This window comes from Pteropus vampyrus, unplaced genomic scaffold, assembly GCF_000151845.1.
Source record: "Pteropus vampyrus isolate Shadow unplaced genomic scaffold, Pvam_2.0 Scaffold281, whole genome shotgun sequence".
NCBI classification, from domain to species: Eukaryota; Metazoa; Chordata; class Mammalia; order Chiroptera; family Pteropodidae; genus Pteropus; species Pteropus vampyrus.
Genome location: NW_011889062.1, coordinates 900,100 through 919,788, shown reverse-complemented (window position 1 = coordinate 919,788; position 19,689 = coordinate 900,100).

Below are 19,689 nucleotides of genomic sequence, written 5' to 3'. Positions count from 1 at the left end.
GGTTAAAACTGAAAAGCTATATTCACAAAATACTGCTTTTAAAAGGTAGCCACAAGATTATGTAGTCTAACCTAATTTTATAAATGAGGAAAATGAGGGACACAGTTGTTTGGTGTCCAGTGCATAGCTTAGATTTTCCTGAATTCCATTTTGCCGTTAAGAGTGTGCTGTCTAGGGGTCATACTCCAGAGAGCTCTAATCACTTTGCCAGGTGTTCACATTTGATTTGGTAAAAAATGATCATCGCTGAAGGTTTTTGAAAAGAGAAATAACATGATCAGAGTAATACTGAGGAAGATTTCTCTGACAGCTCTCTGGGAAGATGGATTAGAGTGTAGAGAGCCCGAGGAAAGGAAATAAGTTATGAGTTGATTTAACAGTCCAGAAGAGTAATAAGTGTATACACTATAATGATGACAATAGTAAGAAGAAAGAGAACATGGGACTACACACACACACACACACACACACACACACACACACACACACACAGTTAATGCTATTGATTGAATGTGTGTGTCTTACTAAAATTCACATATTTAGGTCCTAATCCCTAATGTAATAGTATTTGGAGATGAGACCTTTCTGTCCACTATGTGAGGATACAGGAAGAAGGCGATTATCTGCAAACCAGAAGAGGGCCCTCACTGGACATTGAATTTGCAGACACCTTGATCTTGGACTTACTAGTCTTCTCAACTGTAAGAAATAAATATTTGTTGTTTAAGCCACCCACTATATGGTAATTCATTATAGCAGCCCAACCCAGCTAAGACGCTTAGGGTAGAAGTGGCTGGATTTATTGTCTTAGTGTGGGATCCCAGAGTGAAAGACCAATCTCTCTCTCTCTCTCTCTCTCTCTCTCTCTCTCTCTCTCTCTCTCTCTCTCTCTCTCTCTCACATCCATACACACACACGCACACACACACACATATACACACACACTCATTCTTAAAAGCTTTATTTCTACTATGGGGAAAGCATCATTCAAAGTGCTGGATCAGCTAGACAGGCTAGAAATTAGGACATGGAAATAGTTCCTCTGGATCCGTCACTCAAGAGGGCCAGCTGTGTGGTGGAGATAGATCAGATGAAAGGCCAGGCACTCAGATGATGACAGTCTGTCTCTGCCAAGGTATACCACATAATAAAGGGATGAGTGAAAAAGAACCCAGGCTGTAGTCAAATGTGCTAGATTATAATAATTTTAAAAGTTAGAGCTGAAAGAGATCTTGTAACTTGACCTCGTATTTTCTATAAAGGAAAGCAATATAAATATACAAATACATATATAATTGACTGAGTTCAACTAGTTGGTGAAAAACTTGCTCTAGAACCTGTGTATCCTCTCAGTTCAACTTCCTCTTTGTTACTTTAAAATTTTTGGCTAGAAACACACCAGAGGCAATATTGTAAAGAAAAATTATATAAAAATTTTAAAATACATGAAAGGTCTAGAATACGATCCAGAAAATATTAGCTACTTGTGAACTAATTTCTCAAGCTAAATTGTGAAACACATAACCCCCCTTTTCATATGATTCAAGCAACTATCAATTTACTTATTCTAGTAGCCTCTTGTTATTTTTATTAAATTTCCTATTCTCTTAATTGAAAAGGATGAAAATAAGGCATTGCTATAATCAAAGCAGGTTGTGAGTTCTCCTCATTCTTCCTACCTGGGAGACCAAAACTTATAAAATGCTGGTTTTGCAGCAAGGCTTTTCACTTTCTAGTTGTATGATCATAGGCAGGTTACTTGACACTTCCTGTCCTATTTTCTTCAGTTAAAAACCTGATGTGGTTATAGTAAGACCAAATTATGAGATTGCTTTAAGACTAAAGTGAGTAATATATGTAAAGTGCTTAGAAGAATACATGGCATATGATAAGACTTCATTATTTTTCTAAAAATAGCAGATTGTTCTGACTTGAACAAAGCATGACTCTCCTTTCATAGCGAACTATGGGCTATTTATTACAGTTTTATGTATTATATAGTTTCTCCATGAAACCTTTTTACCACCTTGAATCCACTCTTTCATCGTTTTCCTACTCACAGCCAAGACTATCTGATAGAAAAGTGGTGAAAACAAGAGGCGGGGTAAAATATTTGCCACGATTACTTATGTCCATTTTTAAAGCTTGTAAATGACAGAGTGAGAAAACAGGGTAAATTAAATATATACCAAATGATTATTGTTGCATTGGTATGATTTTTGGTATATATTGGTCAATAAAAGTAAGACGAATTTTCTAAATTCTTTCTTTCTTCCCTTTTTTTTTTTTTTAACTTTTGAGCCTAGATAATTGAGATCTGGACAAATATTCACTATTCCAAATTCTAATGAAAGTTAGATATCTGATGTAATTGCAAAAAACGAATTAGAGAGCTAGAGACCTGTTCCATGACTCATAATCCAAACTCTGCATTGAAAATCAGAGCTGATGCTTCTTGTGAGACTTTCCAAGAGTTTATTTATTTAATACCTATTTAATGAAGATGTGCCAAGATGTAAAGATGAATGAATGATGTCTCTGTTAAGAAAGCTGTGATAGTCTCCATGCACTACTACAACATTGTATATCCATCTACGCTTAGATATCATTTAAATCTAATTCAATATTACTGAGGCAAAACTTAGTAAACAGCTAAGGTGATTTCATGGTAGATTAATTGCATAGAGAAAGCAAATGAGTAAATTGCCTTTTTTGTGTTTTATGTTCTTTGGGAAGAACCGTGGGAGACTGATTAACATACAGACGTTGAGTACCCTAGTAGTATCTTGACCATAGCTAAGAAAGATGACCTATGTAAATAAATAATTGAAAATGATATAAAAAAAAAACCCATAAAATTTAGAAAAGTGAAATTTCTGGTTCTGGATTAGGACTATGGAGGTATAGGGGCAGAAGTAGGTGGATTATATGCTCTTTGATTTTCAAAAAACAGTGTTTTAATTTAGCAGAGAAAAAAATGATGGTATGTGAGAACAAATTGTATAGATAAAAGCTCCCTTTTTTGGTAGGGGAGGTTGTTTACCCCAAATTATACCTTTTGGACGTAGATTTGGGCAGAACTGGAAGTTTCTAGGTATTTTGGCCTTGGGCAACCAAGCAGCAGTTTATCTATTGGTAAAACACATACACACAGAAACACACAGAAACATACAGACACACACACAGACACACACACACATAGAGGGCATCCCTATTTCAAAAACAAAGAAAAATCAAATGTATTTTTAAAAGTACCTGTGTTTATCTTTTGTCCTTCTTGGTACATCTTCCTCCCTTTTACCCTCCCTCTCTTCCTTCTTCCTTCCCTCCCTTCCTTCTTTTTCCATATTCAGGTTGGAAACTACTTTTTCTAAACTGAAAAACCTTCTCTGTTGTCATCGTTCTACATACATTAGCTCAGTTCATTTGTTTCAGACCATCTGCTGCCCTCTTGTGGCCGTGTGATCCACCTATCTATGCCCCAGTTCTAAGCCCTTAATGGTTTTTGTCAGTTGAAAGGGTTTTGTCAGTCAGATGAAACTGACTCCTCAAACTACAACTAACTTCCTTTTTACTGCCCCATATTAAACCATTGTCTTCAAATGCATTTTGGCTCTGAAATAGGTAAAAATTATATAATTTTAGTGATTAGTTTAAAGACACTATGCCTTAATACATCATGGAATGATTACATTTCTGGGGAAATTTGGAAGTAATACATTTCACTTTCTCATGTTATTAAACCATTTTATATTAAACAATTTTATATTAGATAATGCTAAAATATATAAATAAACATCACTTACCAGATAGTAAGATAAAGTTGTAAAAATACTATAAAAAGCCATTAGATAATTTTTTGATCAAAGTGATTTAATTAAAGCATATCTTAATATAATACTTAAAATAAAAATGGCAAAAGAAATTATTTTCGGTAGAGTTCTTATGTCTTTTTAATAGGTTTTGGCAATTTGGTTTTCTAAGAGATTTTAAATTTCAATACCAAGTAATACATGAACCAATACATTCATCTCTAAAGTCATTACACTGCATTTTATAGCTTTCTCTTTTATATCAAGATTCCAATGTTCTCTTTTGGTCAAAAGAATAAAGCCAAAGCTAAGCAGGATAAAGAATCCTTTCATTAAATTTCATGTGCATGTCCTGATGTTCCTCATTGCACTGCCTTTTATTTTCAGTTTCTCATTGCCATTTTAAATTAGGAGCAGAGATATTTAAGTTATTCAATATAATACTTTAATGAAAACTGAAAGGCTAATTCAGAGTGGCACCATATACTCAGCTACTCTGAATGCTTAGCAAAGCTGACAATTCCATTTAAGGAGAACATTTTTTTTTTCTTTATTTGGGCTGTTGTTTAAAGACTACATTAGGTAATTCAAATGTTTCTGTTAAAATGATTCCTAATTAAAATATTCAAGAAGATGGGCATAAAGGAAAGAGAGATTAAATGTTGAAGTCTGGTGCTACTGAAGTGTCGCTGTTTGAGATATTATCACTCTGGGACATCCGAGAGGCCGGTCAAGGTTGTGTTTAGAGCTCAGCAAACAAGAACAGTAAATCTTCTTTTAAAATGATTTTATATATAATACAGTTTTTAAAAAATCAAAATCTCTATGAGAAAATTAGAAACATTACGATTCCTAATACTTACTTTATGGTTTAGTACTGGTCATGGTTTGAATGTGTGTAGGTGAATCCTCTTTACAGTATTTAGGGTCTCTAAAAGTCTTCGATTAGCTCTTAGCATCATCACACCATATGATTAAACTGATTCTTTGGAAACAATACAGAATAGTGACTGAATAAGTAGAATATGGGCTGTTGCAAAATTTCTAAGCTAATGGCTATGATGTTTCCTTAAGCATGAATTACTGATTATTGATCACTGCATACATTCTTTGAAAGATAAATGCCCTTTTACTGTGAGCTTTAGAATCCTCATCTCTGGAACGGGAAAGATGACTGTGATAGTATCTGAATGTAATATATATGCGTGTGTGTGTATATATATATACACACACACACACACACATATATGTGTATATATATATATATAAATATAAATATATGTATAATCTGAATAAACCTAAAAGTTTCTCTCCTTCAGAACTGAGTGAAGAGGGAAGACATCTATCCCCTGGCTTAAAGTTATATGACTATTTGATTGCCATTTTAAGTTTTCCTATGACCTCTGTTTTTTACCATCAGAGGATAATCTAACCTAAAGGATAAAGCCAAAGGAGTTTGTCTTAAGTCATTTTAGAGAAAGAGTAACTTTCCTAATTATATATTTTTAACACAAAGAATTCTTCTTGATTAAATAAATGCATTAAGCCTAGCCTTATGTATGCAAAAATTAAGTTTTTCCCTTCTGAAAGTTGGTTAATCTGTGTATAGTGTACAGAATCTACTCCAGGTGTTCACACAAAAGAAGCATGAGATATCTACTTTTTTCAAAATCATATTAGTTTATTACTTTAACATTCAGTTTCACTAACTGAACATAAATCCATCTCCAACCTAAAAGAAAATATTTTTCTTTGAAAAATATTTGTCTTAAAGAAGCAAGCAAGCAAAACACACTAAGCATAGAAAATTCTGGCCTACAAACTCCATTCTCCCTTCCATAGACACCCCTAGTCCAAATATGCACGTGATACCAAAGAGACAAGTTTTGTATTTGTAAAATGAGCTGTAGATATTTTTCCTCCACTTCAAAGAAGATACTATTTCTTACTACTGTTTCTAAAGGCTTCATGGGACAAGAAAACAAGCAATTAAAAATATTCAATGTATAAAGTAGCATGTTATATGAGTTGTCTCAGAGGTTAAGCAAGAAGCCAAATCACTGAAAGCTAGAATGTAGTTACATTATAAAATTAGGACTTCTTCACCCATCGTGTTGCTCACTTTCTAAATTCATGAAATAAGAAAGATGCTTGACCTTCATTGCAAACTTACTGTGATTATTTGGAAATAAAAAAATTAAATTATAAATCGTGAAATTTTTCAAATGCAAATATTTGAAAGTTGCAGTATCAGAGGACACTTTACACAACAAATCAGAAAGGAAATGACTCAAAGGCAAAATTTTCAAGATTTTTAAAAAGCAATTAATTCAGATTAATTAGAAATATACGCCAGTAGAAATATTGGGCACATGTTTATTATTCAGTGTGCACTGGAGATTGGTTATTATTAGATTTTTAAGAAGCACTAACATTATTTTTTATGTTCGACTGATACTATTTACTGTGAATGAACCATTATTTGTTATCCAAAAGATTTAGCTGTAACTGTGCCATTTTGTGAAAACAAACAAGATCATCTCCCTGCATCCCTCCCTCCCCATCCTCTCTCCCTTCCTCCTTTTCTTTCTTCTCCCTTCCCTTTCTTTCTTCCTTTTTTCTTTTCATCCCATTTCTCTGCTTTTCTTTTCCTTTTTTCTATCTCATGAAATGCCTATGTGCACAAACATGATGGATGCTTCTTCCTGTGAATAAACTGGCAGCGTTGATCTACAGCTGTATGCAGACCACATCCTTCTTCTAAAGCTGCAAGGCATACGTTTAAACTCAAATCTCAGAGAATGCAACACCTAGATTGCAGTACAAATTGATATGACCAACCAGACCAGCAACCATCGATCTTCATTCTTCCTGCCACCATGTAAACTGAAACCTTTTGTAGCGAGAGGTAACTAAAATTCTGAAGTCGACTTACAATAAAGGGAAGCAACAACATTAAGATTGGACTGAAATATCTGACAGCTCTCTGAAACAAAACAAAAACAAAATGTACCCAGGTTTCAGTTTATGCTGCATTTGGTTTCTTTTCTTCTTAAATAATCACTGGCATATAACTCATTAGACACCTTGTGGGCAGTCCACAAAGAAGTGGGCAGTTCAGTTTAGAGTAAGTGGGAGGTATATAAGTCAGCATTTATGTTTCTGGATAAGTCAGGCTTCAGCATATGAGATTTTGCTGTATACTTCAAATATTCTTATTTCCCTAGCTGCTGGCTCAAATTTGAATTTAAACAGCATATAAACAATACATGGAAAAAACCCAAAGTTTTTCTCTAGCAATTTCCATTAGTAATGAAATCTTGTTTGTGGCAGTAAACTGAGAGAACTCGTTGCCTTGATTCATTCCTTTAGTTTTGATGTAGACAGTAAAACTGTGTTCAGAAGGCTGAACCAGAAGAGCATGTGTTTAGACCATTCCCTGGTCATTCTAAAATATTTTTACTTACCCATAGATCTTATCTGTTGCTCAGAGAATACATTTTTAATTGAGAGGGCTTCAGCAGATTCTGTCTGCTTGATATCTTATCATTTCTGCCCTGCCTGCAGCCTTTCCTAACATAGACAATATGCCCAAACAAAAAGATCACATGTCTCTAAGAGAAAATTAACCTAAATCTGTGAAATGCGCGGACAGGGGATTAGACATGGTTTTAGATGTTCCTTCTACCAGGAAAAACAAACAAACAAAAACTGGCATATATCTTATTTGAGAATCATCTCTTCCCCCCCAAAGATAATTAGAATGTTATGAAATGTAATTTCTACAGTTATCAAAATGAGGTTCACCACTAAGCATAATAAGCAAAATAAAACAGCACCATACTGTTATTTACCAGCCAAATTGTCAAAGATTTACAAATTAATAACTAATTTACTCAGTGCTAGTAATGGTATGATGGTACTAGTGTTGCTACTAGTAGTAGACTATCGGCAAAAAGTGGTAGGAGCTATTCTATCGGAACATAAACACCCCTGGCCATGTAACTTTGCAACTTCTCTCATCAAGAGGTGGAGTATATTTGCCCTTCTCTTGAATCTGGCCTAGTGACTTGCTTTGATCAACAGAATGTGGTAGAAGTGATATTTGTGCCAAACATAAACATATTTTTATGTCTGTACAGAAAGTCCCAGAAGGTTTTTTTCTCTCTTCTTATGCCCTTGACTTAATAGAGAATCACCTGTCACTACTTCTTCAGATCACTAGTCACTCCCTTACTGAGGAATGAAGTCTGTTATTAAACACATTCTTGTCCTTTTGATCGAGGTTAAGATTATTGTTTTTTTCTAGTTTCCCTCAGAGACTGATTTCTACTGCTCGATTCTACATATAACTTACTTTCAGAGTAAACGTTTTGACCAATCTATAATTTGAGCAGGGTCAGACTACAAAAGGCTAAGTAAGACAAGTGAGGTACTTGTCTCAGGTACACAATTTAAGGAAGCACCAAAAACATTTCCCAAGAAAAATAATAATTTAATGTAACATTTTTAAAAATTAAAATTAATGCAAAAATTTATGATGAACAAAATATCAAAATTTTAAATAAACACAGGATGAGCGTGAGGCCACATAGCATATAGACTTTGGGCTAAGTATATTTAAATTCCATGTCTCAGTTTTGCCACTTATATTTGTAAGGCCTTGGAGTATTTATTTCTCCTCTACAAATATCAGTTTCTCACTTATATAATGCAACTACTGTTTTCATTGGATCATTTAAAAAATTAAATAAGATGAGACATCAAATTGTTTAGCATGTTCTTAACACATATTGCTACTCAGCAAGTGTTACGGATTTCTCACTCTTTTTTTCTAGGTATGTATTTTTCTCTCTCGAAATTTATTCTTCACTAAACAAATATTTTTGAGAGCCAATCAGTGTTCTTGGGATTTCTCTTAGCAATGTTTTTGGAATTATGATTATAATGGTAATTAAAAACAGGCATGGGCCTTGATATAAAGAAGTTTACATTCCCAAGGAGAAATAGACATTAACCAAATGATCACAAATCCACACTTAAAAACACAATTGTGGTAGGTGTATAGTAGAGAGGTTATACTTAAGCAGTGCTTTCCTGTGTAAGTACCAATCTGAGAAATATGCTCTAATAATCAAGTGAAAATGAGAAAAAATAGCATTCCTAGATAAAGAATGGTTCTTTGCAAATGGTTGGATAAAAGACTGTTTGAAGACATTGGAAGAGGTCAACAATGTCAATTTCTTCATTGAATTTAGTGGCGTAGAGGTCACTGGTCACTTTAGAGTGAGCTATGACCCTAGGTTTGACGTAAATGAAGAAAGAAAGGGAGATGACAGATGGACCCATGAAGTAGCAGTACTCCTATTATAGAGAACATTTGCTTTCCCCAAGGTATTAGATAGAGATAGAGTAGAGAACAGAAGAAAGATTTTTTTGTTGTTTACTGAAGAGAGAGATTCGATAATGTTTAAAAACCACAGCAAGAAGTTTTAATTCCAGAGGGAGGGATTAAATACACAACAGAGAGGAAACGTAATCAGTTCAAATGCCTATGAAAGTAGAGGGGAATGGATTTCAAATCTTCATCTGTAGATAGACAGAAAGGTAGTAAATCTCCAGTCATGATACAGAGGATAGGATGGGTGCAAATATCATTGATTTGTGTTTTGGGTAGTGTCAAGACAGCAAATTTCTATTATAAAATCAGAGGTACCCTTACCTCACTGTTACTATCCTGTAATTACATCCAGTTTCACGCACCAGTACAAGTGCGAGATCTTCTGTATACTATTCTGCTAAGTGACTAGGGATTTCCTTTGTTCTTAGAGTTGTCCTGTGTGCAACTGAGAAAAAGATTACCCACGAAGAAGACATTATGGCAAAGGAAAATTTCTTGCATTTGTAATTGTATTAGTTTTCTATTGCCATTGTAATAATTTACTACAAATTTGGTATCTTAAGACAAATTTATTATCTTACCGTTCTATAGATCAGCAGACTAGCACAGATCTCACTAGGCTAAGGTCAAGGTGTTGGTGGGTTGCATTGCTTTCTGGAGGCTCTAGGGAATAATCTATTTCCTTGCCTTTTCCAACTTCTAGTGGCTGTGTGCTCTGCTTACCTCATGTTTCCCTTTCTTTATCTTCAAAAACCAGCAATATTAACTTGGGTCCTTTTAATGCCTCCATCTGTCTGGCTCTTTCTTCTAATTGTCTCATCTACTTTTAAGGATTCTGGTGATTACTTTAGGCCTACTTTCTATTTTAAGATCAGCTGATTAGTAACCTTAATCGTTTCTGTAACCTGAATTCTCCTTTTTCATATAATATAACTTATTCATAGGTTTTGTGGATTAATATTTGACCATCTTTTTTTTTTTTTTTTTTTTGCAGGAGTGGGGGGCAGTATTCTACCTACTGCAATAACATAATGGTATATTATCTGAGACTTTGGCTTCAAATTGTGCAATATTCCCTTCGTGCAGTTTCTTGACACAGATGCTATGAAGAAAGGCTGGTCAGCTACCCCAAACTCTGATCCAATATTTCTGAGCACTTAAATAACAATAATTGCAGGGTTCTTTTGGATCATTTATCTGGCACTTCTGAATAGCAGACTCCTTCTCCTAACAATTAACTCTCCTAACTTGGAATCCTGCTACATTCTACTACTCTCAGAATTTCCAGCCCCTCTATTTTACTCCAGGGAACTCTTTGCCTTCTCTGGTAACCTCCACAGATTATGAATCAGACTAAATGGCACTTAAATGATTACAAAAACTATGTTGTTCTTTCTTGAAACCAGGGAGAGCTCAGTCTTTAAAAACCTGTGATTTGGGTGTTCACAACACGTAAAGGAATACATAGGGATAGGACACTGACATTCTGATTCTGTCTTGGGGATATCATCATTCCTCATCCCCACACCCGGAATAAGTTAAATAGAATGGGCCGAATAAGTTCTGAAATAGCAAAAACAAACAAAAACTCAAATGTAATCTGGTTGGTCCTCTGGTAAGGAAGGGTCTTCTCTTTTTGACACACACACACTCACTCACACACACTGTAAAGGTCTTTTGAGGAAAGATTACAGATACCAACAGACTGCTCAGTCATATTTAGGCTAAAATGGCTTTTTTTTTTTTTTTAATACTGAAGACTAATTATAAGTAATTGATGCAATGCTGTGCTCTAAAACTTACAATTTTCTTCCAGGAAACAGAACCATTGGCAAATATTTCAACCTCTTGTGGAGTGTTAGACTAAATTATTCTTAGAAATCATTGATATAGTACATTGAAGGAGAAGAGACATTTGCTCACCTACCTATTAAGCCGCAGGCCTTGTAATAATGTCCCTACATCCTGTGATGCAGGACAAAAGGCTTGATATGCTTAGCTTTAAATTAAAAGAGATTCTTGAAAACGAGAGACTATGTAATGGAAAGCAGTTAGAGTTGAAAATAAGCCATAAAGATGAGTTGTTGACTTCTGGAAACAACATCTGGAGACTGTCAGTGCTCAAGATTTGTATATGCTTCTGTTTAGAGTTTGAGAAACAAACATCGCTAACAGAAATCTTTGGCAGAATTGTCATCCAGGGCCAAAAGACAAGGTTTATTTAAAGCTCTAATATATTAAACATTAATTTCTAGTATCAAAGAAATAATCACTTACTCAGAAAACATTTTTAGGTTCTTAGTGTGATTCAGGCTTTGTGTCAAGGACCTAGACATACAAAAAAAACCCGAAATATGTCTTTGAAAGTTAAGAACTTAGGAGGGTAAGTTTGGAAATATAAAACATCATTGTAGTGAAATGTATTCTGATGAATTTAAAAATACGAGGAGACAGGTAAGTAGGGATGGAGATTATCTACTCACCCATGATTGGAGGGGTTAATTCTAAACAGAAAAATTGACATTGGGAAAGGCAAAGGTGATGGGAGGTCAGGAGTGCAATACACTTGTATGCAAGGAACGGAAATAATGAGTGGTGCATAAGATTCAAGCAGAATAGAGAAAGTAAGTACTAAAGATGAAAAGATAGCAGGGCCAGCATGTAGAGGGTATTCTAAGACTTGTCACAGATGTTAGTCATTTGTGTATCAATTTTCCAACTTTAACTTATATGCACATTCATACAGATATATGAATTATATAGACTGTTTGCTTCTATATTTTCTTTAAGCCAACCCAATTTTCTAATTTCTTGAATTTATTTGAAAAATCTTATGCTAGAGACATAAATAGAAAATGAGTCCCCCTTGCTGTAAATCAGAAATGGAAAGTAATGTCTCAAAACTTAAAAAAAGATATCATTAAAGGCTAACAAATGCAGTTATCTGTAGATTAGGGTCTTGTAGGATTGTTGGTACCATACACTGAATTAGTTTAAGTTTATAAAAGAAAACAATATTGTGGAGAAAATGATGAGGTCAACTTTTAGTATGAGACCTTCAAAAGGCCAGTGTTTGGGAACTTAGCAAGAACTTCAGGATAAGCCTAGAAGTTTAGGTCAGGGTCACATCAATTTATAGAGAGAAGTTGACACTCCAAAAGTGAATGACAATGAAGTTTTCTGAAGTTCTAATTAGTCAATGAGCAAGTTAATAGCAGATTTGTCTAGATAATTGGTACTATTATCTGGACTGGAAAAAACTAAGAATATTGTTTTTTTGTTTGGTTGGTTGTTTTGTTTTGTTTTCCTTCTTCTCTGCCCCCCCCACCCCCAAATTCCAATTCAACAGGGACCAAAATTTTCTTCCATCACCCAAGGGAATAATTGATAAGAATGTTTCCTCCCCTCCCCCACTTTGGGGCATGCACTCCTAATCTCAAACTTCTGCTTCATGCTGATAACTTTATTTTCTCTTTTCCTGTCTTCCTTCATGTCCTAATGCCCATGGTTATACTCTGGCCTGGAACTTTCATGATCTTACTGGGATGCTCTGCCTTTACCTATGTGTTGAAGTTGCCCTGAATGTTCAGTTGGTACCCCATTTATTCCTGTAGGAGCTGCCTTGTATCACCTTCAGAATGATCTTTTCCCTGTATTACATTTATGGTCTCACTTTCTCTGAGTAATAAATTGATGCTAGATGGGATAAATATTAAAGAATCATGATAATATGATGATAAATTAAGGTAAAAGATATTTCTTAGATCAACGAAAGCAGGAATATCCTAACAATGACTTTCTGGAGATAGTATCTACTATTCTGATCTAACTTATCTTTGACACTAAATGTCAGTGAATTTCAGAAAGAAAAAATGTGTGAGAGGTCATTTTCTGCTCTTACAGTCTATGGTGGCAGAGAATTTCAGCTCAATTTGATACTCATCTGAGTTGTAAAGTTTTCCTTTTGACAAAGATAGTGGTTAGAGAATGTGCCAGATCTCCTTGTGATACCCATCAGCAACTTGGGACCTACAACATAACCATGGCAATGGAAAGAAAGCTTGATAAATTGAAAAGGGCAATTCAGGGGATGAATCTTCCAGGTTAAAGTCAAGATTGTCAGAGAACACAGAAGCAAATATTGTCAAGCAGTCCAGAAGGTTCACAGCAGGGTAAGCATGCAACACATAATAGTATCTAATAAAACGTAGACAGCTGTTACAGTAATAGAAGAGCTTAATGCTGATGAAATTAGGCCATATAAGAGTTCATATAACATATGAACTCTTCGATACATTGTCCCTTCTATGCCCTGCCTTATTTTAATTTTGAATTTGATTTCCCCTGGGTTATAGGTTGTATTATAAGTGCTTCAAAACCTTTTCCTCATTGGAAAGATACTCTTTCTAAAGGCACAACAGTGGCATCTCTTTGGTGTCTACCCTGCAGCATTAGGCCCAGAGCCTTGCATATAGACTATGACCAATAAATTATAGTGGCTGGATGATTTAAGTGATTTTTTTTGTAAAGTATTAAAATGTCTTAGAAAACACACTAAGTAGTGATGTAGATGTGAGGAAATTAGCTTGACAATGGTTAAAGCCTGCAATAATCGATATGCTTCAAAAAAAGTAATGTTATTGAATTTAGAATAAATTGGGAGAAATAATTCACCTTTATGATGAATTTATATAGTTCTACTAATGAACATGCAAATGTCGATGATGTATCTTCTAAAATCTTATTGGGTATGAGTACTAAAGTTAGTCAATAAATTCATTTTGAACAAGGGAGAACGACCATAAATATTTAGTACAAAATAAATATATCTGTTGTTTAAAAAGATTGGTTTTGAGATTATGATTAATATAGTTAATTATTTGATTCCAGGTTTGGTGTTTTATCCCCCATTATTCTGGGATTAGCCAAAGGATTTAGTAAAATGTATTTTTTATCTCAAGCAATGATACTGCAACATGATATCAAAAGTGAAAATTCAGGGTCAGAGTTAAAAAATAAAAATAATTTCCAAAGTCAAGTGACCTATAGGTTAGTTTTCTTTCTATTCAAAGTACTGTGAGCTTTTAGGCAAATCATCTTTGGTTTGAGGGTTTCAGATTTCCTATCTCTCATGCAAAAATTTGAAAAGAGTTATTGAGCTCCAAATTTATTCTAGGCATTTTTGAAGCAGGTAACCATCAATTTGAATTTTTTTTTTGCCTTGAAAGTCCATTTCCATATCTAGCTTTTAGGATTTTCCTATCTATAACTGTAGTTTATAATATTCTAACTTGCTGAAGCTATGTTTCAAACAAATATAAAACAGAATCACAATATATAAACCAGATTAAAGCAGTGGAGGATTTAGTTTTCATCTGCTTGACAGTCCCTTCTAAATTTCCTCCTAAACTACTCCCAAAGAACTCTATGATACAGTCAATTGCAATTTAATATAAACTCGACTGACTTAGAGTACACTCATCGATTAATTTAACAGAGAAAAAAAAATAAAGTAGTTATAATGTGAAGACATACAACTTCCCCTTGCTCCAAATCTATCAATGTTTTCATACTTTGACTACATCTATTCTCATCCTTTCCTCACTTTCAAAGTAGTCTTTAATTTGGCTTACTTCCCCTAGGTTAATTGAATTTCCTACTACTCTTCAGCACAATGCTGAAATATTTAGACTGATTTTTCCCTGCCTGGGCACTGATTCCTGCCATGATACATCTAATCAGATGAATCTATTGTTTCACGCAAGTCCTCCATTCTCTTCTTAATTCTTTTTCAGAATCAGGTATCAGTCCCTTATGGACTAAATTCTTCCAACTTTATTGTATTTAAAGTGTTGGCAATAAGTACTAAATTACATATTACTTTTTCTTACTTGCTACTATTGTATGGATAGCTTTTTTTGACCCTTGAACTATTCCCTTGATGGCCATGAATAAGCAACATGTGAAAAATCTTTAATTTTTTTCTATCCCTCTTAACAAATTTGTCTAAATGATCAAAACTCTTTAGAATTGCCATAGTTTACAAAATGCTGAAGGGTTGATGGTGCCTCCATTTCAAATCATGATGCTTTTCAAAGGTTTTCCATCTGACTCAAAATCCTGAAGACCATGGCAAGACTTAGACATACAGTATGTGCTTCAGTACTGTTCACATTATCCTCTGCCTTTAATGTCATATTCTTCACTTCTTTCTGGAATATGAACTAAGCTATATAGAATTCCTAAGTCTATAAGAGTATTCCAGTTTCCTTCACACATTGCACACATAGTACCCAATTTTAGAGAAATATAGGTCTCCAAATCATGTTGTTAAAGATAAATTTGATTGAAGTTAGTGTTAACATCCAAGAGGACTAGATTTGATGGCTCGGTCCTAAGAATGGGAATTTCTAGTTGCTATCAGGCCTGTGAAATCAGAAAAAGAGCAGAAGGGACAATATTCATCTAAAAAGTCTGGAGGAGATAGTTGAGACTCTAAGAATTGGAAGCTGGCAAGGGACAGGTTAATATCTAGGCTCTAAACCCTAGCAAGTTTTAGCCCCAGAAGAGCTTGAATTCAAACTAGTAATGTGGGCAGGAATAGATATATTTGGACTCAGAAAGGAAGGCAGATATGTATTAGGGGCTGTGGATCTAGAAGCAAAAAAATCCAGGACTCAGACCCTGGACCTTCAATGCTGAGTTTATAGTGCAATAACTAATTTAAATCACCAGGAACAATGTCTTTATTTATATAGTTCCTACATAATAATTGGAGCTTCTCTGAGCATGTAGTAAGCACTGGATGATGGATGGTATGTGGTTACATTTTTAGAAGCTTAGATTAAACCAGCCAATATTATTTTTAATTTTTATCTTTTCTATTATGTTTATCTTCTAATAGGATATTGTATTTTCAGCTTAAACATAGAAAATAGTGTTATTATTTTACTTCCTCTTCCACAAAACAGAATTTTTTCATTCTCTGTGTTTAACAAACAATATGGATAGTAATTTTAGCACATTCTTCATCCATGAAAGCCTATGTACTGAATACAATAGAATAAAATCCTGTGAAGTGATGAAGTGAATTTAGTTTTTTTACATGAAAGAATCGTTGATGCAAAAATAATACTAGAATAAAAGGGGCTTTAGAAACAGGTGCTTATTTAAATTTATAAAGAAATCTTTAGGTAGTGAGGGATCAATGACTCTGCAGTAAATTTAAATAATAATATTTTAAACTCTCTATGTATTGTTTGTTTTGGAAAATGTGTGATTACTATCGAAAACATTTTATGTAGGAAACAAGTAGTAAGGGTTTTTTAAGCAGCAGAACTTTTGCTTCTGAAACAATTTTGTAATATTATAGTGGATGCATAGTTAAGAAATCTGTTATTGATTCTGTCAATATTATGGCAATTTCATTTTACATCAAGACTATACAAGTATAGTCTTGTATAGTATGAAAAAATGTGTTCTGTAACACTTAGAGATGTCTTGAAGCCATGGTTGACCATCTAAGAGTTACAGCATTGACAGAAGTGGAGGAAATCCCATATTTTATAAACAAAAATAATGGTGTGTTTACAGGGTCCTTTAAAATATATAAAGCACTTTCATTGTGTTTTTGCTTCTGAACTTCATAAAAATCTGAGGTAATACATTATCATACTCATTACAGTAATACAGAAACTGAGGTTCAGCAGTTGATTTAGTTGATCTGTTTTAAGGCATTCTGAATTTCAAAGCCTAGACAAAACAAACTCCAGTTTTCAGTTCCAAAGTATTATTATCCTTCTCTCATAAGAGTCTGTGTCCAATGAGGCATAATGTTGCATATGTAATCAGGCGAGATCTTGTGCTCTGAAAGAATGTGCCAACAATTTTCTGGGTTTTTAAATAGATTCTCTGATCAACACCGTGTTCTGCATTTACTATTTGCACTTACAGAACACAACTTGTCATAATCATAGGTGGTACGAGCTTCACAAGTCTTAGAAGAGAACAGGAAGAGTATTTTTGGTGTGATGGTTACATAGATTATTTGTTTGTGAAAATCCATTAAAATATACTCTTATATATGCCTCTTCTGTATTTATATCATGCGTTAATCAAACTTTAAGAAGTCATTTAGTTTATTGTGTTTGAAAGAAAATGGGCTTTATAAACATTGTATTATGTATGTTTTAGGATTTGGAATTTTATAAGATGAGAACAGAAATCGTATTTGTTGCTTGGATATTAAATACTTGAATATATTTTAAATTCCTACATTCCTTACAAGTCATCCCTTGAAAGTCATGCAGACACAGACACACACACACACATACATATACATGCATAGAAATAATAAAAGTATTATACACAATCACAGAAAGATTTAGAATTGTTCTTGGGAGAGCACATACCTATACATCATGGATAAATCGAGAACTAAATCCTAAGGAAATTATGTTAGATAGAAAATTCTAAGTTGAGCTACAAATACAAATTCAAGGGACAATGTTAAATTCCTAACCTGAAATATGAGATGAAACATTCTGAATGTTGAAATGGACACAGTTGTTCTACATCTCAAAGATGATTTAAAATGCATTCACATCTTGCTGAGATATTATCTATCACATATAAGAAATTTAAGCCAAAATATCTTACTTACCAGAAAAACACCTTTTGTGACAAATGTGAAACCAATGTGAAAATTCAAGGTCTCAAGAAGATTTTGCTCAGTAATGAGATAGTTTGATATCATCTATTGAAAAATGAAAATAAAAAAGAAATAGAAAAAGAAATTGCCTCAGAGTTTGAAGGCCAATGTTATACAGAAAAAAAAATATGTACGTTGGGCAAAACTTTTAATTGTAGTACTGATCTGAGATTTGACATTATAATTTTAATATCTATGTTACTGACAACAACAACTATCTTGTTTTCTATATTGGTTTTTGACATAGATTGGGTACTTGGGTTGAGATTTTAACATGTATTGATAGAACATAGCATTCGTTTTATTTAGGAAGTCACTGTAAGTGTAAAGCAAAATTTTGTGCAGTTACAAAAAAGGGTGGTGGTCTTTTGGGTAACTCTGACCTTGCTTCTGACTACTGGAGAAAAACCTGTAGGCTAAAACAAGCAATGAACAAAGAAAAACTATGAACAATACAAAATGATAGACCTTATTGTTGTTATTCTGTCTTTTTTTTTTTTTTTATTGATTTAAGGAAAACAAATCTTTTGCTAGTTGTATAGATGAATGAGCACTGGAAAGAAAATGTGAAGACCTAATTGTAGCTCTTGGGACCTTTCTTTGCTCATTTGATACATAATGGTAATAAACACATCATAAGGTTGCCCTGTTCTACCTAAAACACAAAGGCAGAAAAAAAAAAAGGATCACAGAATTGAAAGGACTTGATCAGCTTAACTATGTTCACTCTTTTGCCCAATCATAAATTCCTTTTAAGAAAGACATGTTATAGTCACTTGAAAACTGTTAAGAACCAAAGTTAATATGTAATTATTATTATTGATGTATATAGCAGCTTTATTAATAATTGACAATTTTTGGAAGCATTCAGTATTTGAATGGACAAACTGTTACGTTCATACAATGAAATATTCTTTAGCAATAAAAAGAAATGATCTATCAAGCCACAAAAAGATATGGAAATACTTTAAATGCATATTGCTAAGTGAAAATTTTTTTGATTTTGTTTTAGAAAAGGCTACATACCATATAATTCTAACTATATAATATTCTGGAAAAAACTAAATTATGTAGATAGTATAAAGATCAGTGGTTGCCAGGAGTTTATGGGGAGGGAGGGAGAAATGAAAAGGTGGGGCACAGGGAATTTTTAGAGCAGTTTAACTACTGTGTATGATACTACAATAGTGGATATATGTCATTATACATCTGTCATAAACCTATAGAATATACATAAAGAATGAACCCTAATGTAAATATGGACTTTAATTAATAATAATATATCAATATCAACAACTGTATCACACAAATGCAAAATGTCAATAAGGGAAAACTGTGTATGTGTGTAGGTGGAGGGCATAGGTGGGAACTCTGTACTTACTTCTCAGTTTTTCAGTTACCTGAAAATTTCTCTGGAAAAAGGTCTATTAAACTTGAAAAGTTTTGTTATTAGTAATTTTTCCCCACTATCAATTTCTTCTTCCCAGTTGCACAATGAACTACTCATCTGGAAGCTATTATCAAGTTTTAAGTGGAAGCTTTGTCTGAATGTATTAAATATAAGCCTTAGGATATGAATTGCTGAGGAAAATATTCTAAGTTATGGACAAATATTTTTTAAATTAACAAAAGCTAAAGTAATTTCATTTCTCCCTTTAATACATCTCTCAAAATCAATTTCAGGAAAAAATGTAACTTAATGTAAATATAGTTTTTATAGCATACTGGCTTTTGAGCCATGTTTATCTTGTGTGAAGTTGACAGAT